Below are 26,316 nucleotides of genomic sequence, written 5' to 3'. Positions count from 1 at the left end.
GTTTGGGGCATAAAATAGTAGAAATTAGCACTTCACTGCGGTGCGACTTCTTTTACTTTTCCTAACTTTACTAGAACTTTGAATTTGCGTTCGAATAAGCCCCCTCGCAATTTTCTACCGCCACAATTACCCCTTCAAAACAGGCAACGGTAGATCACCGTTGCTTGGAGACTATTTTAGTTTATTCTTTCGTTTTTTAGGTTATTTTTGTTTTTATTTTGCCCTTTGGACTGTTATCCGTACACTTTTTTACTCTTTTATTACTTTTGTGCACTCAAGACGGTCGAGCAGAGGTCTCACCCAAAATATCTGCATATTTATCTTTCTTTTTTTTTCACTGACTGGAAATATCATTTTTTCTTCCTCACAATCTTTTTCAGTAAATAAAGCAAACTAACTAACATCAAGTCACTCTTGATTGATAGACCTGCGAACAAGTATCCTTTAAAGAGAGAAAAATATAACCTTAAACCGTTTAATTGCCCAGTTGAGCTTGACAAAACATAACATGAAAAACCAATTTTTCGGAGCAATTTTGTATTTTATAGTCTTATCAAATTTTATAATTTTTCAAAATCAAAATGATTTTCTTAGTAATAAGCGACAAAAAAAAGTCTCGATAAGAGACAATAAAAAAAATTGAGGACAAAAAAAAATCCTAGAAAATTAAGCAAACTAGTTGATACCAAGCTCTCCCTTTGAGAAATTTTAAATAAACATCATTTCAACAACAACAAAATCCCCTAAAACCGTTAAATTATTCCATGTTTATCTTACCTTGAAGAAACGTAGCTTGAAAAACCATTTCTTCAGCACAATTTTGTATTCCACACTTTTATAAAATTAAAAAAAGAATTATCGCCACAACTACTACAATACCATGTAGGCTATGCTACCATCATGGTTACAAAGTACAACCACGCCCTAATTAACTATTAAGAAAAAGCCAAGTTTCCATTTAACCAAGGTAAAGCGTACTATTTTATTGTAAATTTAATTGAAAATACCCTAAAGCTGTAATTATACTAAGACACCACTTATGTAAAGGATTAAACGCCAATAGCCAAATTCAATCAAGTTATAACAAATGTAAGTCTACTTCGCAGGGGCGTCGACTCACGAAAATGTAGGGTGGAGGGAGTGTAAATGTATTTTTCCAAACCTAAGGGGGGAGGGACATTTTTGCATTTCTTACAATTTTTTAATCAAAACAGCAAAAATGTGCTTTTCTAAGTCATGAGAAGGGAATAAAAAAAATATAGAGGGGAGGGAAATCACCCCCCGTCCAACCCCCATTTATACCTCTGTCACTACGAGTAAAACTTGTTGGAAAGTACAGACTTTTGAATGTTGGCCTGGCCTGTGTACACACTTTTAAAAAGGCAATATTTCCTGCTTACTTACTTGTTTACTAGGTATTTGTTGGGACCAAACACGCTCAGCTTATTTAATGACTTCTGTTGACCCTTGCTTCCTCTCTGCTGCAACACTTGCAATTTTCAGACAATGTTTGTTCCACTGTCATGCGTTGACACTGCCTTTAAGGACGTAGTCCATAGCCATAATACACTTTCGTAGGGATTTCCTCTCATTTCTAAGTGGGGAAGCCTTTCTATTAAGAAAAATTTATAATCAGCAACTTTGCATGTATATATATATATATATATATATATATATATATATATATATATATATATATATATATATATGTATATGTATATATGTATATATTATATATATATATATATATATATATATATATATATATATATATATATATATATATATATATATATATATATATATATATATATATATATATATATATATATATATATATTTATATATGTATATGTATATATATATATCAGCAACAAGTTGACCATTGTGCAATGCGTTAGTAATTGAACATCTACTACAGCATTTTTTAGAGACATAATCCCAGAAAGAGTTTGGGTTGTCATTAGAATCCTCAGCAAATTTTTCCTGAAACTGTCTCTTCAACACATTGATAATTAGACAAGTAGCCTGGTTATGTATAGCCTTGAAGACTTGATAATTTTCTGTAATTTTCTTTTTTCTATAAGGTTTCCATGCTCTATATTTTCCATTAATTAGTCTATTGATTTCAGTGATGAGAGATGGTAAACTTTTGGCATGTTTTGCCCAAAAGTTCTGGTACAATATTTTCAGCATGCAAATTTCAGCTTTAATATATGACCAACATTCGTCAGTGCCATCAATAATAAGGTGATCTCAACTGACTCTGGCAAGTTTTTTAGAGACAAGTTTGTAATTAATATATTTTTGTCGTGCCAAAGAAGGTTGTGAAGTAGGCAAACATAGCTCTGAGATAATTACAACATGGTCAATGTTACCAACAGGCATTGGTATTTCATTCTTAATAAAACGTCTGGATTATTGAGAATGACCCGATCAAGAATATTAGAGGCTTGACCCTCTCTAAAACGAGTTGGTTGAAATATTGCTTCGTAGTGTTCAACGAGAGCAGAAAAAAAAAAATCAATACTGCAGAAGGTAGATCCATCAATCAAAAGAATTTTAAGAAAATTAAAGTTACCTAAGAGAACAAGATCATGATTTGTAAAGTCAGACTTCACTTGAGATAGCATAGCAGCCAAAGTTAATTCAGAGTCTAAAACACAGGGACTTCTGTATACAACATCCACAATCATTGAGTATTGCTGCGTATTTATGTAACTGACTCAATAGTCAGAGGGTTGAGATGAATGACACTAACCTTTGGACCTTCTTTTACATATAAACACACTCATCCACGCAGAGTCGGGAGTTCAGGTTCAAGATGGGTAGATAACCACTGGTTTCAAATTTATCAGATGATAAAGTTGACCAGGTAACATTTATTGCGCAAACTCCAGAATTACTGTAGCATCTACTTCTTCTGTAATCCGACCAATGGTAAGTTCTGGAAGTTTGTTTTGAAGGCGATCTACATTGAAACTTCCTTTGTCCCAAAGTAAGTATTCAAGAGGTGGCAGGTCTAGAGTAAAATGAAAAATTATTTATACTTGTAGATAGCACAATGGAACAACAAGGAGGAAACACTAGGTGTGAACAAATTATTGAAGGGGAAACACTAAGAATAGAAGCAAATAAAAGTTCAGCATCAGATAAAGAAACAGAATTATAACACTATAAGGCAACTCAGATCCATGATAAAGTGGTGTTAGTTTTTATTCATTGGTAGTGCACCACAATCATTTTTTCAAACTACTGGTAAGTCTCTACTAACAATATTAGATCCACTAGCTGCAGTTTGTCTTTTAATCTCATCAACTAATTCCTTGTATTTCTGGTGATCCTACTAAGACTGATCTGTATGGAACTGGATAATAGCACATAGGAGAAACGACTTCCGGAGAATTTTCTTTTTTTGGACGAAAGCTCAAAACAGTGAAAATCAATGGGGGTCGGTTTTTCGAAGCAGAAGAATTAGCACAAGTAGGAATGAAACTTTCATGAAAAATAGAACAAGCTTTTTCTTTCTCCCATTTGGAAGCTGGGTACTGCTCAATGTTTCAACTTTTGAACAGGCATTGACAACTACTACTACCGCTAAGCCTCTTTACAGCCTCCCAGAAAGTTTCCATTTCCCTTAAATCTTTCCTTACGACACTCCCAGCCGGGGACAACCGGCTATTTGTTTGACTCTAGATAGTTGGCCAACATGGACACTCTTTGGCAATTTGTCCTCCTTTATCTATAGATTATACCCTAGCCATCTCAGCCTTTCTCTCATTATAGCCCTAGATAGCGGGACTGCACCTCATTTTTCGTGCAGCCTACTTTTTGAAATACGGTCAGTCAGCCGGGTACCCAGAACAATCCATAGGAAATTTTCTGAAAGACATCTTGCAAATCTTTCTCTGCTTTTTGGAGCGCCTATGCTTCAGAACCATGTTTGACCACTGTTATCATTGTAGCTTCCAATATTCTAATCTTACTTTGCAGCCTTATCTTCATATTCTTCCAAACGTTTTTCAACTGTGAAAAAACACCTTGGACCTTCGTTAGACTATTGCACTTTCAAACACATTCTTTATACCCACTATCTTTACTAGGAAATGAGGTAGCTGGTTGCGATTTAAATCAGGAGTTAAGCAGGGTTGTGTTCTATACCCCTTTATATGGATCATTTTGATGGACTCTGTCTTAAGGAGCACAGGAAAGTCAATGGGAGACCACGGAATCAAATAGGGAGGAAAAAATCTCTTGGACTTAGATTATACTGATGATTTAAGCATCCTTGATGAAAGTGTGAGCAAAATGTATTAACTTTTAGAGGTTTTGCGAGTTCAAGGTGCTAGGATAGGTTTGAAAATTAGTGTTAAGAAGACTAAGTCACTAAGGCTAGGAATAAGTGAAGATTAAAAGGTGACGTTGGGTAACGAAAAGACTGATTAGGTGGGAAGCTTTACTTGCCTTGGTAGTATTATTAGCAAAGACGGCGGGAGCAGTCAAGATGTTAAAAATGGAATAGCCAAGGCTGAGGGTGTTTTTTCACAGTTAAAAAAAGTTTGGAAGAATAGGAAGACAAGTCTGCAAACCAAGATTAGAATATTAGAAGCTACAATGATGACAATGGTCAAATATGGCTCTGAAGTTTATTCACTCTGGAAAACGGAGGAAGATTTGCTAGATGTTTTCCAGAGAAATTGCCTACGGATTGTTCTGGGTACCCAGCTGACTGACCGTATTTCTAACAGTAGGTTATACGAAAAGTGTGGTTCAATCTCGCTTTTTAGGGCTATAATGAGAGAAAGGTTGAGATGGCTAGGGCACGTTGTGAGGATGAAGGATGACAGATTGCCAAAGATTATCCTTTCTGGCCAACCGTCTAGGGCTAAACAGAAAGCAGGTCGTCCTCGTCTTGGGTGGGAGGAGGTCATAAAGAAAGATTTAAAAAAAACGGAAATTTCCTGGAAGGGTGTAAAAAAGGAGGCTTTGAATAGATTGGGATGGAGGAGGAGCCTGCGTAGCTGTGTTGGCCTCAGGCGGCTTGTCGCAAATGTGATTTGTTAGTAGTAGTAGTATCTTTATTAATAACACTACCTAGGTAAGTAAAGCTGTCCACTTGATCAGTATTCTTGTTACCTAGCATCATCGTTTTATCTTCACTTATTTCTAGCATTAGCGACTTAGTCATCTTAACATAGATTTCAAACCTATTCTTGCACCCTGAACTTGTAAAACCTATAAAAATTCATTCACTTTGCTAACACTTTCATCTAGGATGCTTAAATCATTGGCAAAATCTAGGCCCAGGAGAGTTTTGCTTGGAAAAATGTTGACATATGGTTATGGAACCACTCAAAGTTGTATATTCAAAGAAGGATTACTTATTATAATATTTACTTATTCACATGATTTACTTATTTTTAATATTTAAAAGACGAGATAAAACTACTTATAATGTATATAGAAAAATCATAGTACTTTTAAACCTATTTGCATTTTTTTTCTGTGATATTTTTCTAGTTTTCAGGTTACTTTCTAACTTTTTTTATTTATTGCTATTCCACTCCTGTATGTCTTAAAGTTTTTTTATGTTTATCAAGGATGGGGGAGATTTAGTGAAATAAGCAAGATATATGAACATTTTGCTTAGGTCTCGAAAACCTTAAAATCTTCTTTAGAAAAACAGTTACTCTTTCCTAACTGTCAAGGTTGTCTACCTTCAGAAATCGTGTACACCCTTTTGTGTAGCATGGATTTCTTGGAATTATTTGAAAAACGATTAGAAATTAATTTTTCAAAAATAAGCTTTTTCAACTCAAAGTCAATTTAAAACTGACAGAAATTATTCCATATATGAGGGAGCTACCCCCCCCCTCGCGAAAAAGATCATTGCAGTGTTGCTTCTGCATTAAATTTAAATTAAAAACGGGCAAAGATTAATTTAAAGAAACATGAGGGAAGTAAAGAGCGAAGTTTAAACTTAAAGCGAACAAAATTATTGCTTCACAGTCTATCTAACATATATCAATAAAAATAGTACAAATAAACCAACTAAATATATTTTCCTGTGTTTGTAGGATTATAGAAAACTAGCGCTTTAATGGAAACACAGAACAATATAGGAGTTTTGGTGCAGTAAAAGAAAACCGATTAAGGACAATTTTTACAGAATAAAAAACATTTTAGGATTGTTGTTTTATTTATTTTTTTTTTCGTTTAATTTGGTATCGCTTCTGCACAATGGCTCAGTCGAATGATCGTCTCTCATTTTGATTCTGAAAAGGATATTTCATGCAGTGTTTCCACTTCTCCTGATTTTTCGCGAGATCTACCGAATTTCTAATCCATCTCCCGACAAAAAAAAGAAGATACCGAATCTACCGAAAATCTCCAGAAAACTTAGTCCCCGAAAAATTTTGCTTTGTGGTCATTCTTTTTTTTTTTTACCTGGCTGTTGTCTGTGGTCTTTTAGGGATGTCTGGTATTTTTACTTACCTCACTAATGAGGTAGCTAAGAAATAAACATAGCCTACCTTTAGATTTTGAATTCTTGCCTGAAAAACTATGGAAATCCATTTGCATCAGAAATAGACTTCTACCTTAATGTCCAAATATTAAGCCTAACTTGAATTGCATATAAGCTAGGTCTAAGCACTGTCACACTTTTCTTCAAACTGATTTAACAGTTTGTCAAAATGATAGAAATTTCATATCATATATACAATTCAGGGTATATATTTTTACATTAGGGGGAGGGATAAAGTTAATTTTCAATGCAAATAAATAATATAATTAAGTTTGGGATGCAATTCTGATTCTAATGGTTTGTATTCCTTAGCTATCTCGTAATTGAGTTCATCAGAAAATTTATCCATAATAAATAATTCCCTGGGCAAGGGCGCCGGCAGGAAAATATCAGTGGTAGCTGGGTGACAGAGAATATATTTCAGGAATTTTTTTTCGTAGGAATAAGTTTACTTTTTAATACTTTTAGGAAAATACTTTCAAATAAAAAAAGCGATTAAATTTGCTGCAAAATAAAACAAAATCCCCCTCCCCCCCCCCAAAAAAAGCAAGCAATCTTATTGAAAATCTTTTTATTAGATACATCATATCAGAGAACCCTACCGTAGAGGTTTCAAGCTCCAATCATCAAAATGCGGAGTTTCGGATGTTTTTTTTCACAAAAAACATGGATGATGCATGTTTAATTGTTTTGTTGTTTACTAATGGTGATTGTATCAAACTGCAGGTCCAAGATAATTGGGAGGGAGCTCATTCAAACGTTAACTTAAAGCTTTTTTAAGTTACCATAAAGATTCGACCAGGGAAAAATCTTGTTTTCTTGCTATTTTAGGGCACAAAACTACTACTTTACCCCGGAGGATGAATTTGCAATCAATTTAAAATTCTGAAAAGCTAATTGATTAAAAGTAGGAATAGCTATATTTTAGGCTTTCCAGTTGTAAAAGAAGTAATGCCACACAGTTGCAGCACTTCTCTATACAGCTAAAATATTACATTCCGATTGCTACCAGCACATAGGTGGAAAAGGCAAGGCAGGTCATCATCAGCCCCGCCAGAAAATTTTATTGGGGTGGCAAATACTGCAAGGAACTTAATTTTCAGCAGTTTTAAATGGTGTTATTTTCTTTTTCTATTTATATGAAGTATTTCAATGTATTTAAACAAATATATGTAGCGTATTTATCGATAAGAAAATCCTATTGCAGAGGTTGTGATGGCATCAGTTATGCAGAAAATCTAAAGTCTCTTAGAATTTCCATCCAAAAAAACAATAATACTCCTTTTTACCCAACAGAAATTCTTTTGTAGTAATATTAACAAGGACTTTTTACCCAAATTACTATTCAAACCAATTTTTTAAGTATATTCAAATTTTATCCGAAAATTAAATTGAAAATTTAAACGTAGGACGGTACTAATGCACGTATAATTATTGATTTGCACATTTTAAAAGCAATTAACCAGGGATTTAAGGAACAGGTACTTTAAGTTATGTCTTGGTTGGTCCTGGGAATGATTTGGAAAACAATCAAAAATTAAATAAAAAAAAGAGCGTTTCAACTGAAAGCAAGGAACAGATTTGAAACCTATTTGAGCAGACTATTCTGTATATGAAGGGGACTGTCTTCTTCTTAGCTTCTTACTCTTTATTGTGAAGTTTGGCTTCTTTCCCATTTTTTTCAGAAAATTTGCAATTGGAAAGATAAGATTTTTCAAAGCACTTAAAATACTTTTGTTTAATGAGCAAGATGTTGAGAAGGGGCAGTTTCCCTTACATACAAAGTAATTTCAATTTGTTTTAAGTTTTAAACTTGCTCCTTACTTTAGTTGAAAAACTTTTTCTATTTGTTTGATTACATTTCTTGAAACTGTAAAGTTTTATGAATGCAGTACTTTTGGTAACGCAGAAAAAATATCAATATTTCAATTACCTCTGTTTGAATTTTGAGGGGTAGTCAAACAGTTCGTGGTAATGAACTGTAAGTACGGAGCAACCCGGCGCAATAGTAACCGAAACTCTAAAAAATGAATTTTGATACCAATTGATATATCAAAAGAAATTGGCTTATTATGCTGATTCCAAATATATAAGCTTCATTAAGTTTAGTTTTACCCACCAAAAGCTACGAGCCTGAGAAAATGTGTCTCATTTTCTAAAAAAAAAACGGAGAAAAACCCATTTGTTTGTTTTTTTTTCTAGGGGTGATCGTATCGACCCAGTGATCCTAGACCGTCAAGAGAGGGCTCATTCTATTGGAAATGAAAGGTTCTAGTGCCCTTTTTAAGTGACCAAAATAATTGGAGGGCAACTAGGCCTCCTCCCACTTCACCTTTTTCCCAAAATCGTCCGATCAAGATTTTGAGATAGATTTTTTCTTCAGCATAGTTGAAAGGCCAAATAACTATGTCTTTAGAGATAAAATGATCCCCTACAGCCCCTGGGGAAAGGTTTTTAGGCTAATTATAAAATTTACCCATTGTTTTTTTTTGGTTATTGGGAATATGCAGACATTTTTCGGGTGGGGAGGGGAGGAAGAATTTTCTGCTGGGAGGATTTTACACGGAGAGAATTTTCCATGGTGAGGGAAGTTTCCAGGGGGTGAAATTTTCAGGGGAAGTTTTACACTTGGGGAATTTGCCAGAATTCCTATACAAAATTGCTTTTTATGTCTTGCTTTTTCTTTTCCGATACAATTTTAGGCATTGAGAGGTTAAGGGAAATGGTCCTGGGTTTATTTTTGCCAGGATTGAATTGCCCAGAGGATATTTCTGTGGGGAGAGGATTTTTCCGTGGAGGTGAAGCCAAGTGTCCTGGCGTTGTTAAAAAAACGATCAGAAATTAAATAAAAAAACAAGTTTTTCAACTGAAAGTAAGAAGCAACATTAACATTAAAACGAACAGATATTATTACGTAAATGAGGGGGGTTGTTCCCTCCTTAACCCCTCGTTCTTTACGGTAAAGTTCAAATTTTGTGCCAATTCTTTAAAAATAACTCTTGAAACACAAGGGTCGTTTAATTAGAACAATAAGTAACTTTTTTTAAGTACCGAAAAACTGTAGCGTGAAGAGTAAGATTTTGAGGAGGGGGCAACCCCCCTCACAAACCTAATAATTTATGTTCGTTTTGTTTCAATGTTGCTCCTTACTTTCAGCCAAAAAAATTGTTTTCTCATTTAATGAAGCTTACAACCATTTTTCTAAAGGCAATGAAAAAAGTATGTTAATTAAAGTAAAAATATATAAAAATCGAAAAAGTAATTAATTAAAAAAATTACACAAAACAATAGCCTATTTACTAAAACTAAGATACGAACGCCCAGCATTCAGTTCTGTTGAGCAATGCCGAAGCGTTGGACGGATATTTTTTTTTAACAATATCGAAGGTTTAGAACTTGGTTATCAAACACCAAAATATTTAATGCCTTAGAGACAATTGTTTATAAAAAGTACCGCATAATCAAAGTAGTTTGTTCAAAGTAAAACATTAAAACTAAGATTAAGAAAATAAAATAAATATTTTTAATTTCATTTTCAATACCAAAAACCCATATATTTGACACCTTCATAGGCTACTTCATAACTGTAAAAAATTGAATGTTTTTCAAAGCTACAACTAGATTAATACAATCACTCCTGGAAAAATAGATACATGATAATAAAACACAAAAATGTATCCTACAAAAATTCCCAGCATTCCGTTCAGGTGAAACATTTCTGATTATAGTGGTTTTATATAGCAGCTCATGGGTACTCTGGCAATGCAAGCAAATGTTGACGGCAATTTTTTACCGAAATTACCCATTATTAAGTTATTTTCCTTGTGTTTTCTTTAATTATACAAACTTTCTTGTGTACTAATAACTGCACTAATTACTAGTTTGCACTAAAAACCAATTAGGATTGCCATAAATAGCTGATTCTTTGATTTAGAGTTATCAATAGTTAGGCTCTTACACTTTCGTTATAGGGTCAAAATATATTGGCAGGCTGTCAACAATGGAGCAACACAGATTTTTTCAATGGTTTTTCCATATCCTGCCTTTTTTCTTTTGGTTTCCTCATAATTATTTTAGAGTCCCAAATTTCCAGGGCGGGCATGGTCCCACCCCCTCCCCCCCTGCCGGCGTCAATGTCCCTGGGAATCAATAAGGCATTGGATTAATTCCCGGGAGTTTCAGCATTGGATTAATTCCAGGAGTTTCATACACCTAACTACTAATTTCCAATACCACCAAAGGTCCCTAGTCTGGAATTTCTAGTGGTCCCTAGTCTGATTTCTAAGTCTTAGAAATTTGCCTACTTGACACCTTGACCTATTGAAATTTCGGTAAAATTCCAGTTTGGCTACTTTTTGCTATCTTGGAAAGAAGTTAGCTTAGGAAAATGAAAATTTCGGGGATGGGTCTACAGATTGAAGTATGTTCAGGGAAGGTATTTTAAAGTACTATTAAAAACACCTCTTGCCCCAGCCTTATGTGTTTGGTCTTATTTTCAGGCGTAGTTTGTCAGTTATAAACTCTAGAGCTATATTAACCCACACAGCGTTGCTGTAATTGGTAATTGTTTTCTGTTCCTTTGGTTTTTGCAGTTGGTTCCAGTTCCCACTTTATACCAACACTTGAACTGAATTGAACAGATGACAATCTCAACCCAAAAACTTTAAATACCTCTCCTAGGTTATCAGCCCATCTACCTTAGGTTAGGGTTAACAGGTTGCAAAATGAATGAATGTTCTTTGACCTGTACCAGCTCTGGAATTCTACAGGAAGGGGACTATTACTGAGTGCCAAGTAACTGGGAGCGGACCTTGTTCTCCAAGATGTCTGATTAAAAATGTTCAGAATTAACAAAAACGATCAAAAACAGACTCCTGGTCACGCTTTTGTTTTATGTTTTGCTATTCACGCTGATTTGTAGGCACATCTTTGTGCAGGAGGAAATTCAAGAACAAAGTTGGGCAGACAACTGAACATGTTGCCACACCAGTTTTGTATTATTGGAAAGCAATATATTGACTTGGTTATACCCAGCAAGTGTATCAGAACTGCACTGATCACAATAACTTAAAATTTTTTCAGCATTCTAGCAGAATCTAGGAATTCACGGTAACTGGTTCACAATATTCATTTACTTAGGTTCATATTTTCTGGTAACAGTCCTCTTCCGGCATTATTCAATGGATTTGAAACTTATTTTAGCTGCTAATGTATCCTAGGGTGGTTTGTGTTTTCTGGAAACTACTAGTCTAAGTCAATTTACAATGCTTGTCTTTGGAAACTAAAACCTCTGTATTTCCCAAAAAAATCATGTGAAATTTGGAATTTTTTTATTAATCTATTTAGGACAGCTTTGCAGAAAATTCAAATATTAAACTCAAGCGTTTCCATCTAAAATTAACTATTTCCTTAAGAGTCCCTGATTGCCATCTGCTCTGGTACTGACGAGTTCACCCTAGGCTAATCCTAAATGAACAAAAATCTTCATAGAATTTATTAAATTCTTCGTGAGTGTTCAGGCAACACAGGGTTACTTGTTTCTGATATTAGAAGGAGAGTGACAGTGTGTGTTGAGTTTATTCATTTTTTTTTCTCTTTGCTATTTTCTTTTTCGTGAAACTTCGTTGTTCTGTTCCTTTCTTTTTATAACATAAATTATGATCAATAATAGCGTAAATTAAGCTTCTGTTTACTACCAATTATACTTCTAAATTGAAGTTTGGACAGTAAATTTTAAAATTAAAAAAAAAACAGTTTCCTTCATTTTAGTGGTTTCTTGAAAATAGAAAGCCCCCTTTTTGCTGTTCCAGTACTGAGGGACTTAACCTTGATGGATTCCAGTTGCTTGAGATTGCAAAATTAGGGTTCACCAGCTGATAAACCATTCTAGAATAACTTCCCCTTTCGAGAGATGGAACAGCAACTGTTGACAAACCTTTCCCGGGCCAATCTTGAACTTAAGTGGCCTAGTAAAAATTCAACTTGGTGGGACCTATAAAAATCTGATAGCTTTTCAGTTTAGTCTCTCTTTCTTCATCATACCTCTTTTAGGTCTATGAATGACAAGAATGACAAGAGGAAATAAGAATGACAAGAGGTTCATCTGTTGACACTGAGGAAGAAAAAAATATAAACAAAAACATTTAAAAGAATCGGAGAACGACAAAGGATTTTCTGGTTGGTTAACAAAGAAATCTAATGAACAATTGGTTTGGTGCTCGGCATGCTCAATCAAATTTTCATATGAAGAAGGGAAAACCGCTTTCAGAAAACATTTACCATTTTTGATGGTTGACAAGTTAGCCCCATTCCTGAAGAATAAGTCACATAACGTGGGGCCAGTTGTCTGGAATGATTTGCCTGTTTCTTTAAAAAGGTCAACGAATTTATGTGAGTTCCGTCGTGACCTTAAACCCTTTGTCTCCATAGATATGATTTTGTTTAAAGGGTGGTATAGTTGAGTCACTCTCAGGTTTGCCCGGAACCCGTTTTTTCCTATATATTTCCTATATATTTTTATTTAAGGGATGGCGGCGGGAAACTTTGGAGTATGTGATGTGAAGTATTGATAATTGGTTATTGCGACCAGGAGCCGAGTGAGTGGAGGATTTTCATTTTTTCTTTTTTTTCTTTCTTTTTCTTTCTTTCTTCTTTTTCTCTTTTTTTTCTCTCTAGTATGTTATTATAGTGTTAATTTTAAGAGGGTAAATACTTCCGAACAAGCGTTAGCTTATGGAAGGTCATTTGTTTTTTTTGTGTTGTGTTGTTTTTGGAATAAACCCTTATCTAATCTAATAAGAATGTTACTGATAAAGTAAGATTGGGTAAGCAGAAAGTGACAAAAATAGTCCGCCAGGGCCTGTCAGTGTATTACAAAGACCTGCTGGTGGAGTCTCTGAAAAATAACCCTTTTTCAATCATAATTGATGAGATGACTGATGTTGCAACTGCTAGACAGTTGTTCATCTGTGTTAGTTTTTCAATTGAGAATTTGGAAACAGGGGTAGATTTAATTGACCTTATGGAATGCCCCGACGGAACTGCGGAAATCCTGTTCTCACAACTGAGGAATTCTCTGCAGGTCCTGGAAAAAGATGGAGTTCCACTGACTAATTAGATTGGTTTCTGCAGTGGCACTGCAAGCGTTATTATGGAGGCCCATCACTCTGTTTCTTCACTTATAGGCGAAAACTACCCATGGCCATGGGTTACTATTGTGAAGTGCAGTTGCCACCAGATCCATCTTGTGGCATCTTATTTTGTAAAAAGCTTCCAAAGACTTTGGAAGATCTATGCAGGACGATTTATAATCATTTTGCAAACGGTGCAAAACGGGTCAGCACTTTTGGAGAGTTCCAGGACTTTTGCAACATGGGCTGGCTGAAAATTCTTGCACCTGGACAAACAAGATGGCTCTCACTTCATGCGTGTGTAAGACAGATTCTTCAGCTTTGGGAACCCCTGAAGACTTATTTCAGGAATTTGGAATTTGAGGACCCCACGAATGGAAATGAGCTTGTGTTTAATGCGTTTTAGAATCCAATTATGAAAGTCATGATGATGTATATGGAGTACATCCTTGGACTATTAATAGAATTTGATACAATGTTCCAAGCAGATGCCCCGCTGTTTCACATTTTGAAAGAAGAGACAGTGAAACTTGTAAAGACTTTGTCACAAAATTTCATGACCGAATCTGTTGAAAAAAAGGGAATGACCATTGATCCTGAAGATAGTTTGCAGTATCTCCCTCTGAAAAATATTTACCTCGGCTTAAATGCCGCTGAAGAAATTGTCAAGTTGACCAGTGATGTGAATACTAGTGATCAGCCTGACGACCAAAAGGGGAAGTTAAAATCTGAGACTAAAAAAACTGATTTGTCAGCTCGCGAGTTTTATAAATAGGATATCGTTCAGATACAGAAAAGATTCAGTTTTAATGATGCGAGGTGGTTAGTTTTATTGAACCCGAAAACGCTAAGTCACTAAAACCACCCACCTTTGTCCCATATTTAAGACGCTACTTGTTGCTAGGGTGGTCGAGAAGTGCCATTGACAAAGAGTGGCGGGAACATTCCGATAGTACCAATGATAATAAAACAGTGACTGTGACATCCGTTGATTATTGGAAATCAGCTTTGAGTGCAAGGGGCCACTGTGGAAACAAGCGTTTTCCGAAATTAGAAAAGTTGTTACAATACTTGTTATCCTTGCCATTTTCGAACGTAGCTTCAGAAAGACTGTTCAGCTTACTGAAGGAAGTAAAGACAGACAGAAGGAATCGTTCGGGAATGGTAACTCTGGTTTCCACAATTCATATAAAACTTGGAATGAAACGAGCTGGAGTTACAGCAGACGCACTGACGGTTGACCACCCCTCAGAAAGATGCTAAAAGGAGTAGTAGCGTTTTCCAGCACAACTGAGTTACTGCATGATCATAGTGGACTGCTCATATAAAAAGCCATGCAATAGAAACATATTATGAATGTAATGCAGTATATGTATTTGAAAGTTTTGCTTTTTCAGTTATATGAATATTAATGAGCTACAACTTTGTGTTTCGTTTGGGAATGTGAATAACTTTATTATTTGTGAATAACTGTCTGGGAATGGTGGTAAAAAAAAGTTTATCCACTTAACTCAAACTCAATGGTTAAAGGCCTGGTGTCCGTAATTTGTCCAGACTTTCTGTCCCCATTCTGATCTTAGCGGGCTGTTGTATGGAGCCTGAAAGGGTGGTAGCCTGAAGTAGGGATTTGTGAAGATAAATGTCTTAATTAAACCGCTTTAGAGTCTGAATGAAATATTATTGCACTTAATTTCAAAATTAAATACAATTCAAAGTTTTTCGAGGCTTCTAGCTGCTTCTCTTTGTCATGTTTGACAAAGTTGATAAACGAAATCCTCTTTTTCTCTCCGGAATTGCAGCTGGCTCCAGTAGATCTGCGCTCTGAACTTTTAGAATTTGGTACTTAATTCGAAAATCGCTCAAACACCTCCAAAAACTTAATACAAAATAAAAAACATTCTTACTGAAAATTCTATTGAATTCTGAGAGCCATCTCCCGATTTTCTCCTGAAAATCGTCAAGGTTTTACAGATTGTTTGAAAAGAAAAGCGGAAACACTGATTTCATGACTAGATTTTAGCCAAGTTTGAAGTGAAACAACCTTGATAGTATGTGGACTATAGACTAGCTTTATAACTTTTATCATAACTTGAAATTCTCTACTGTACAGAGAAATGACCAGATTTCCAAAGTTCATAATATGGTTTATTTTATCTTAATTTCGACTAATACTAAAGCATATTCCTTACAATTTAAAATTCTATATTATTCACTATTGGTATTATAGCTGGTGAGATCAAAATGTTACCTGATAAATCAATTCATTATTTTTGTATGCTGTTCAACAACTTAGCTATTATTAAAAAATATTTATTTTTGCGCTCAAGTCTTTAAGATAATTTTCTATACTGAAATTTACTGATATCACAGCTGGTATAAGACTACAAAAAGCTTTACAGATTAGCTTGTTGTGCTCAGGCTATGTACTCACATTTGACTTCTAAGCCAACATTCTTGTTTTTTATGCTTGGTTTATGTATTTTCAGTGAAGCACTAGTTTTTTCTAATCCTACAAACATAGGGAAATATAATTAGTTGGTTTATTTGTACTAGTTTTATTGATACATATTAGATAGACTGTGAAGCAATAATTTTTGCATGTCTTAAGTTTCAACTTTGCTCTTTACTTCCCCTTGTTTTTCTTAATTAATTTAATACAAAACCAGCTACTAACATCATTTCCTACCTTAACTGCAGCAATATTATTCTTGTAAATAGTACTTATTACTTTAATATATTTATCTGATATACTCTACAAGGATAAAGCCTTTGCTAAAGCTCTTCTATTGCCTGGATCAAATGCTCACTCATAATCAATAAAACTGAGGACTGACAAACAAACTGAGGCACTGACAAACTTTTTATATTTTCAAATACAGCACTATGAACTGACAAGGAGGAAAAACCAGATGAATAAGTTATTGCAGAAGAAACACTTAAGAAAGAAGCAAAGGAAAGGTCAGCATCAGACAAAAAAACATCATAAATAGGTATAAGATACTATAAGTCAATTCTGAAGCACAATAAAGTGGTAGAAGTCTGTCAACATTGCTAGTGCATTCTCATCATTTTTTGAAACTCTCTGTAAATCTCTAATAAGAAGATTAGATTCGCTGGCAGCAGTTTGTCATTTAATTTTACAGACTGATTCGCTGTATTTCTTGTGAGCCTCCCTAGACTGATCTAAATGCCAGCATATAGGTGAAACAACTTATGGAGAATTTTCTTTGCTTTTAAGTCAAAGCTGAAAACAGTGAAAATCACTAGTTGTGGTCCATTAGGTGTAAAGAAAGTAGGGAAATGCCTTACATTGGTTAGTGTTCCTATGTCAATCCCATAGTCATTGTTGAAATGATTCATAATAAAAATAATGGGATCAAATAGATAAAGGATACCAAGACTAATAATACTAAATTTTCTGCTGTTGTGTTTTTTTTCTGCTCTCATTGTATAAATAATGCCACTTTCAGCCAATGCAATGGTGCTAGTTGCTGTTGATACCTCTCTGTGAACATTAGAACAGGTTTATTTCACATTGGAAGCTAGGCACTGCTCAGCGTTTTCAGCTTTTGTTCTGAAAATTGACATAAAACAGCTCCATTGTAAAACTTTCAAAACAGTGAGCAACTTAATTTTTATTTGAAACAGAAGCATAGCCATTGAAATTGCAGAGGTTAAATCAGCCATACTAGATCCAAAATTCAAGCATGGGCTGCTGGAGTTTAACATATCAAAATTCAGTGTCCTCCATTTTGGCAACCTTAATCCATATCACCAATACACCATCTTTAACTCCAAGTTAGACTCCCACATACTGCTTAAAATCAAAAAGATGAAAGGAACTAAGGAGTTGACATGGTCAAACAATTAAAATCCCATGAGCACTGGCAACACATGGTATCAAATGCTAGTACTAGACAATTTAAATGTACTATGTCAAGCTATTCAAAGAAAATTTTCATAAGGCTTTATAAATCAATTGTGAGGCAATTATTTCAAGCCAGACATTTCATATTTAGATATGCCATAGATAAAAAAAATATTTCAACCCAACAAACACAAAGAATTTTTGAAAGTAGCTTTATAAACAGACTATGAACACTAGGTTACAAAAAAAAACTCTTTTCAGAATGAGTAATTGATGAATGGAATGGACTGAAGACATAGAAACCATTCTGACTACAGCAACATTCAAATCAAAATTAGAGGCAGAATAGAACAACAAACCCAGGAAATATGAGCTAGATTCCCCAATTAATCATCAACATGGAGCCAAATAGATCCAGCAAATCTTAATCGCTCTGCAGTGTAAATTAAGGTAATTAATTAAGGCAAATAAAAGGCAATTAATGCATCTTGTACAGTTCCATGCATAGTCAAATCTTAAGGTTGTTGCAATTATGTGTATATTGCATTGAAAGTATTTTTAATTCTTGCAACGTGTCTTCAGACTTCATGGCCAAAAATGTCTATGGTGGGTCTAACAGCCAGTTTAGATTATCAAGTCAGTTTCCTGTTTTACACTTTTACTTAAAGTTTTTGTGCTCAGTGAATAAACTTTTAGAGGTTTTGCTAGTTCAGGGTGCTAGAAGAGGTTTGAAAATTAACATTAAGAAGACTGAGTCTCTAAGGATGGGATTCAGCAAAGATGAAAAGGTGACATGGGGTAACAAAAAGATTGATTAAGAGGGCAGCTTCACTTACCTTGGTAGTATTATTAGTAAAGATTATGGGTACTGTGAAGATGTTAAAGTAGAATATCCAAGGCTCAGGGTGTTTTTTCTGTAGATGAAAATATGTTGGAACTGTAGGAAGATGAGTCTGTGAAAACAAAGATTAGAATACTGGAAGCTACAGTGATGACAGTGGTCAAATATGGTTCTGAAGTATGGGTACTCCGAAAAAATGGAGGAAGATTTGCTAGATGTTTTCCAAAAAAAATTGCCAATAGATTTTTTTGGGTACCCAACTAGCAAACAGTATTTCAAACAGTAGGCTGTACAAAAAGTGTGGTTCAATCCCACTTTCTACGGTTATAATGAGAGAAATGTTGAGATTTTTAGGGCATATTCTGCAGATGAAGGAAGACAGATTGCCAAAGATTGTCTTTTTTCATCAACTGTCTAAGGCTAAATGGAAACCAGGTTTGCTGTGGTTGGAGATGCAAAGAAAGATTTAAGGGAAATGAAAACTTCCTGGAGGGTGTAAAGAGGAAGGCTCTTAATAGATTGGGATGCAGGAGGAGCATGCATAGCTGTATTGACCTCAGGCAGCTTGGTGCTGTGGTGAGCTGATAGAAGAAGTAGTAATATGTGCTAGGCTCACTACCTACCAAAAAACTGTAAACAAACAACTTTTTTGGCTATTACTTTACCATTTGTGTATTTAGGAGGAGTGTAAAAAGGTGCATCAATTGGCATGTTCATATTTTGGTAAATTTGCAGTGGGCCACATAATTTAGCTAAGATGAAAGTGAAAACATCTTTTGATGCCTTTTTTATGCTTTTTCATAATTCAAGAATTGCTTCTGGGGCTAGTTGCCTCTTGAGCCCTTAAAGGGACCCCAAAGGTGTTCCGTTTTTGTAACCACATAAAGAAGTTATTGACACAAGTTAAGTAATTGAAAAGTGGTTAAAAACATATCACTAGTTTATAAATAAGTTGTTCAAGAGTCATACATTCCAAAAAAACTTATTTATAACAATTCAAACTTCATTTATTAGGCAACTCAAATATAATACATTTTCCTACTGTTTCAAATTTTTCATATGCCATCAACAAAAATAGTGCTGAATTTTGCAATTCAAAACTTTGCCATTGACAATTCATGGTATATTCCAGTTCAGGATATATATTTGCACATTAGGGAGTGGGGTGGGTAAATTTACAGTTGGCCATATAATTTAGCAAGGATGAAAGTGAAAATATCATTTGATGCTATTTTTATGCTCTTTCATTATTCATATAAAATACATTTGGGGCCCCTTTAAGGGCTCAAGATGGAACTAGCCCCAGAAGCAATTCTTGAATTATGAAGATCATAAAAAAGGTATCAAATGACATTTTCACTTTCATCTTAGATAAATTATGCAGCCCATTGCAAATTTACCCATATTCTATCTAGGATATGCTATGCCTACCAAATCAGGCTAGGAGAAAACCAAACATTTCCTTGAAAAAAACAAATGGTATATATCTTGATGTGCAGAGTATTCAACTAGCTAAGATCCCCCCCCTGGATCTGCCACTATCCTGAATCCAAATATGACATTTGTTTCTGTAGCACAAATTCAATTTTAACCCTTTAGAGACCCTCAAAGATGATCAATTTTTCTCTTATTGACTTATCTACCCAAGTTAGGTTCAATATTGTTAAAACCAATTTACCAGTAAATTGAATTGATGATGACAAAATCAAGAATCAATAAATACATGGGAAATATAGAATAAAGCTCTATAATTGCATAAGGTCAGAAAGGATGGGTTAAGGTAGGTTAAAATTGAATGTGCAACATACACAAATATCATATTGGGATTCAAGATGAAATTCTGATTCTAGAGGTGAGTCTGTTTCTTAACTATCTGAACACTCTATTAATTAAGATATTTACCAACTAAATCAGCTAGGTAGCCTATTCTACCAGCTATAGACTACAATTTTTTTCTGATCACATTAGGGTTGGGGCGGGTTACCAACATATGACAATATAGAAATTTTTTTCTTTATATCTGAGCAATAGAAAATTGTCATTTACTTGTATATATAATACAGTATAAAGTTAAACAAAAGGCAATATCATGCTTTCTCCTATCTGTATGTAGAATGATCTAAAGTCATACAGATGACTATATGCCTCATTCTTTTATAGAGCAAACAAAAATAAAGTCATACAGATGACTTTTTATACCTCATGCTATTACAGAGCAAGCAAAATTAAAGCCATACAGATGACTTTTTATATATCTCACTATTACAGAGAAAACATGAATAAAGTCATACAGATGACTTTTTATACCTCATGCTATTATAGAGCAGACATAAATGAAGACATACAGATGACTTTTTACTATATCATTCTACTATAAAGCATTATGAATAAAGTCATACAGATGACTTTTTATATATCTCACTATTATAGAGAAAACATGAATAAAGTCATACAGATGACTTTTTATACCTCATGCTATTATAGATCAGACATAAATGAAGACATACAGATGACTTTTTAATATATCATTCTACTATAAAGCATTATGAATAAAGTCATACAGATGACTTTTTATGCCTCCTGCTATTATAGAGCAGACATAAATAAAGTCATACAGATGACTTTTTAATATATCATTCTACTATAAAGCATTATGAATAGAGTCATACAGATGACTTTTTATACCTCACGCTATTATAGAGCAAGCAAAATCAAAGCCATACAGATGACTTTTTAATACATCATTCTACTATAAAGCATTATGAAAAAAGTCATACAGATGACTCTTTAATATATCATTCTACTATAAAGCATTATGACTCTTTAATATATCATTCAACTATAAAGCATTATGAATAAAGTTATACTGATGACTTTTTGTACCTCATGCTATTATAGAGCAAGCAAAATTAAAGCCATATAGATGACTTTTTATATATCTCACTATTATAGAGAAAACATGAATAAAGTCATACAGATGACTTTTTATATCTTACACTATGATAGAGCAAATGTAAATCAAGTAATACAGATGAAATTTTATACCTTGTACTATTATATAGCAAACATGAACAAAGCCCTAAAGATAACTTTTTAAACTTCATACTTTTATAGAGCAAACATGAATTAAGTCATACAAGTGACTTTTTATACCTTGTATGTTTGTAATTATATATTTATATTTCTAGAGAAAAGATATAGAATGATATAAAGTCTTCTGTATGACTTTTTAAAAATCAAATTATTGTAGAGAAGTACAAATAAGGTTATACAGAAGACTTTTTGGTTTTCTTATTTAATACATGATCCACTAAAATGTCATACAGAAGAAATTATAGAAAATATATTACCCCACTGATACATAGAGAAAACAACAAAAAGTCACATGTAAGAATTTATGTTTGCTCTATAATATTATGAGGTAGATAAAAAGTCATCTGTAAGACTTTATTTATGATTGCTCTATAACAGTATGAGGTATAAAAAGTCAACTGTAAGACTTTATTTTTGTTTGCTCTATAATAGTGTAAGATATAAAAAGTCATCTGTATGACTTTATTCATGTTTTCTCTATAATAGTGAGATAGATAAAAATTCATCTGTATGGCTTTAATTTTGCTTGCTCTATAACAGCATGAGGTATAAAAAGTCATCTGTATGACTTTATTTATAGGGTAAAGGAACCAATGATTTGACAGTGCAATTTTGGAACTACTGTCAAAATTTTCCTTCAAAACGGGATAGCTCTGCTTAGCCGTGACTTAGAGCGCCATCTCTTGGAGCCGTCGTTATATTTAGACGGTGCGAAACGTGGACACTATATCCGGTACACCCAGATAAGAAAAGAACATTAAATTTGGTCAGTTTCCTGTTTTTAACACAAAAGGAGCTCCCAACAAATTTTCAGGTATGTAATGTTCAAACTGTCATTACTTGGTTATTTATTGCAAGAAAAAGTTGGGATAAGCGCCAATGTGTTGTGATACATCTGATCTTTTCTGAAATGTAGCCACATTAGCTTTTTCTTGATAAAATTAAATGAAAATGGCAAAGGAAATTGCATTGTCAAAACTAGGTTCCAAGTGTCGAAATTCTTGTTCAATGTAGTGGAATACCAGGCGGAATAAAAATGTTCCTTCAGCTGCATTCAAGTGTAAATATCGGCTTCTATCAAGGGATTTATTTCTTTGGCGAATATCGTGTAGTAACCTTGTCGAAATTTTGGACAGACAGCAACAGGCCCTGTCGAAATATAGGTGACTTTGTTGAAACTTCACTGAACATGTAAAACAGATGAGAAATAATAGGTGTCGAAATTCCAGGATCCACTGACGAAACCATAGGAGCTGTCAAATTCATGGGTGCGTTCTGCGCAACGACAGATTTTGATGATGATAATTTCTAACAATATTTCAGATGAAAGAACATTTAAAGAAAAGGTTTTTTTTTAAACTTTGAAGTTTAACTTAGACACTGGATTTCTCCATCATCTGAGGAACTACCACTTGGCCTCATACCATGCAGGGGCGTAAATTGCTATAGGGCAGGGGAGGGGGGGGCATTTGCCCCCCCCCAGACCTCGTTTTGCCCCCCCCCCCCCCAACCTGATTTTGCCCCCCCCCCCCAGATTTTTTTAGATTATACCCTTATTTATCCTTCATCCGAATAAAAAATACAAATTTTATCAAATAAAAAATCTTATACAAAATGATGCATAGGCCTATGTTATGGACGAAACTAAGAATCTGCCTATGAAAATCAAATCCACTAAATCAAATAAACTTCTTAAATTTCTTGAAATCCACTCCCGTTTACCTAGACCCTATCCCTTCCAAAATGCCAGTGAAACAAATTTGTTATACTAAATACTATTTGTATTTAATAATGTATATTAAAATTTTTTGTACCGATTTTGTTATACCAAATACTATATACTTGAAACAATTTTGTTAGTTTTATTACTTCTACTTTTTGCATAGTCTTTTATACTTTTATACATTAAATGAAGTTGAAGAAAAACAAAGAAACAAGAATATACTTGTCAAATACACCAGGTTCCACCCACAAGTATTCCCCAAGTATTTAGACGAGTGTCAAATTGGGTTCCAACATGTTAAGAAAACAATTCTTACTTTAAAATATGTATAATGATCTTAGTTCTTATATTATCCAACGGGAGAGTCTTTATCATAAAGTCTTTCCTCTAAAATTCTTCAAAAGAGAAAAAGTTTCCAAATATCACCACGCTTTTAATTCAATACTTAAGTCTTTTAAAATTGCTGCCTCATGTTGATATATAATAAGTTCTTTTATAGATAGCATTCATGCCGGTCTTTTTATTTTATTTTTTTTTAAATAGCAGTGGCGAAGGGCGAATAGCAGTGGCGAAGGGCGAATAGCAGTGGCCTAAATACAAAATATTAATAGCAGTGGCGAAGGGCGAATAGCAGTGGCGAAGGGCGAATAGCAGTGGCGTAAATACAAAATATTAGTAGCAGTGGTAGGTTTATTTAGGTTAATTTTTTGTTAATGGCATGATTTGTAACAGAATTCACAATTTCTATGATCTCAATATAACATTACTTTTCCTTTAAACACGTTTTTTGACACACGTGCTAAGAACATGCTAAACGCCATCTATAAAACAACTTATTTGGCAGCAGTTTACAGCGGCAATTTCAAAAGACTTAAGCAATGAATTTAAAACTTGGTGATATTATGAAACTTTTTCACTTTTGAGGAATTTTAGAGGAAACACTTGACGATAAAGGTTCTCCCCTTTTACAATATAAGAACTATGATCATTATACATATTTTAAAGTAAGAATTGTTTTCTTAACATGTCTCCTTATGAGGGGGCCAAGGCTAAATAAATACCAAATTTACCATGATTTTTTCTGTATGACATTTTAGTGGATCATTTATGAAATAAGAAAACCAAAAAGTTGGTAAATATTTACCAAATCATATTATTGAGTAACAACTAAAGTGAATATACCATTCAATGCCTTTTTTTATGCTGATTACAAATATAATAATCATTTTTATTGGAATGAATTTTAGACCCCCCCCCCCAATATATTCCAATTCAGGGTATATATTTCTACATTAGGAGGGTGGGGGCAAATTTTATTTCTGATGTAAATGGGAGGTAAGTTTAAACTTTACCCCCCCCCCTAATTTATAAATATAAAGCCTGATTGTGCATATATAGGGGGGGGGGGCGAAAATTAATTTACAATATAAATTATTATTATATTCATAATCAGCATAAAAAAGGCATCAAATGGCATATTCACTTTAGTTGTTACTCAATAATATGATTTGGTAAATATTTACCAAAAAGTCTTCTGTATAACTTTATTCATACTTCTCTATAATAATTTGATGGTTAAAAGTCATACAGAAGACTTTATATCATTCTCCATGTTTAAAGGAAACACAATATTGTCTTTTGTTTGATTTTATAGTACTTTCCATATAAGAGTAAATGACAATATTTGTTGCTTAGAGCTATAAAGAATCAATAACTTTAATAGTCAAACATTGCTCACCTGGGTTGGGGCACATGTCATTTATCTTTTAACTAGCAAACCAATACAAAAAAATTAATGTTTACCAAACAAGCTACAATTAATTAATTACCTCACACCACTTTCTCTCTTACAGAAAATAGGCCTATATTCCAGGCCTAAATAAATAGCCTAGATACTTACTGATCAGATAGGCCAAACAAACAGCTTCATAGAGACAAATCATTATCGTACAAGACAAATCTTAGAAACAATATTCATTAATCTTATAGTATTTATGAGCTGATTATGGTTGATACACGTTCACTGATTTTGCAGCTTTAGGACAAAAACACTAGTTTTTTTTATTTCCAAATTCTTCGCCAGAACTCAGATTTCAAATTATAGATGGCAATTATTGGCAATAACATTTTGTAAAACCTGGAAAAAATTTATCATAAATTCTTGTTTGAATAATTTTAAAACTCATTATATCTACCAAGACTAAGATAAGCAGCCGAAGATTTAAGATTCTGAAAGAATTTGGTTCAACACCTACCACCTACCTCCAAATGTTGAAAATCCAATTTATTAGTGTTCTCGAGCATCCCTTATAAGACTTATCCTTCCTTAGAATTATATATATATATATATATATATATATATATATATATATATATATATATATATATATATATATATATATATATATATATATATATATATATATATATATATATATATATATATATATATATATATATATATATATATATATATATATATATATATATATATATATATTTATATATATCTATATATATATATATGTATATATATATATATATATATATATATATATATATATATATATATATATATATATATATATATATATATATATATATATATATATATATATATATATATATATATATATATATATATATATATATATATATATATATATATATATATATATATATATATATATATATATATATATATATATATATATATATATATATATATATATTGCTTCTCGCTGTCACTTATCTTTTAACTCTTGCATAGTTTATGGCATCTTTATAGGGTTTTTACTTCGTTTTACGCCACAGTTAGTTAGCATCAAAGATTGTGATAGTGCTGTTCTTCCAACATAATATTTTTTTTCTTCTGCACTTTCATTTTTGACTCGTTCTGATTCTTGCTGTCCTTTAACAGCATAGTTCTTTGTTCTTCACTTTCATTTTTGACGCTTTCTGATACTCGCTTTACCGTGTGTGCTAGCCATACAATTCTTTGTTCTTCCCTTTCATTTTTGACACATTCTGCTGCTTGTAATTGTCGCTGTTGATTATCTTCTAACAGCAGATTTCTTAATTTTAGTGGTCGTACATCTTCTAACCACACATATCTATGTTATTCATTTGCATTTT

General features: G+C 33.4%; 1 long non-coding RNA gene across 2 annotated transcripts; it reads right to left on the bottom strand.

Annotated features, from left to right (window-relative positions):
- Positions 1 to 1,407: 1,407 nt before the first annotated feature.
- On the bottom strand, positions 1,408 to 25,237 carry LOC148946326 (uncharacterized). 2 transcript variants are annotated; one of them, XR_016142530.1, is made up of 3 exons: positions 25,082 to 25,237; positions 2,582 to 3,022; positions 1,408 to 1,612 (listed from the first exon to the last, which is right to left on the bottom strand). It is a non-coding gene; the product is annotated as an uncharacterized LOC148946326 (long non-coding RNA). The 2 variants fall into 2 exon arrangements; XR_016142531.1 differs by having other exon boundaries at positions 2,762 to 3,022.
- Between the last annotated feature and the right edge of the window lie 1,079 nt (positions 25,238 to 26,316).

The sequence above is a fragment of the Artemia sp. Qi Xiang Cuo genome, chromosome 12, assembly GCF_049724085.1.
Source record: "Artemia sp. Qi Xiang Cuo chromosome 12, ASM4972408v1, whole genome shotgun sequence".
NCBI lineage: Eukaryota > Metazoa > Arthropoda > Branchiopoda > Anostraca > Artemiidae > Artemia > Artemia sp. Qi Xiang Cuo.
The sequence above is the reverse complement of the archived record's forward strand: the minus strand, read 5'-3'. Positions and strand labels throughout refer to the sequence as shown.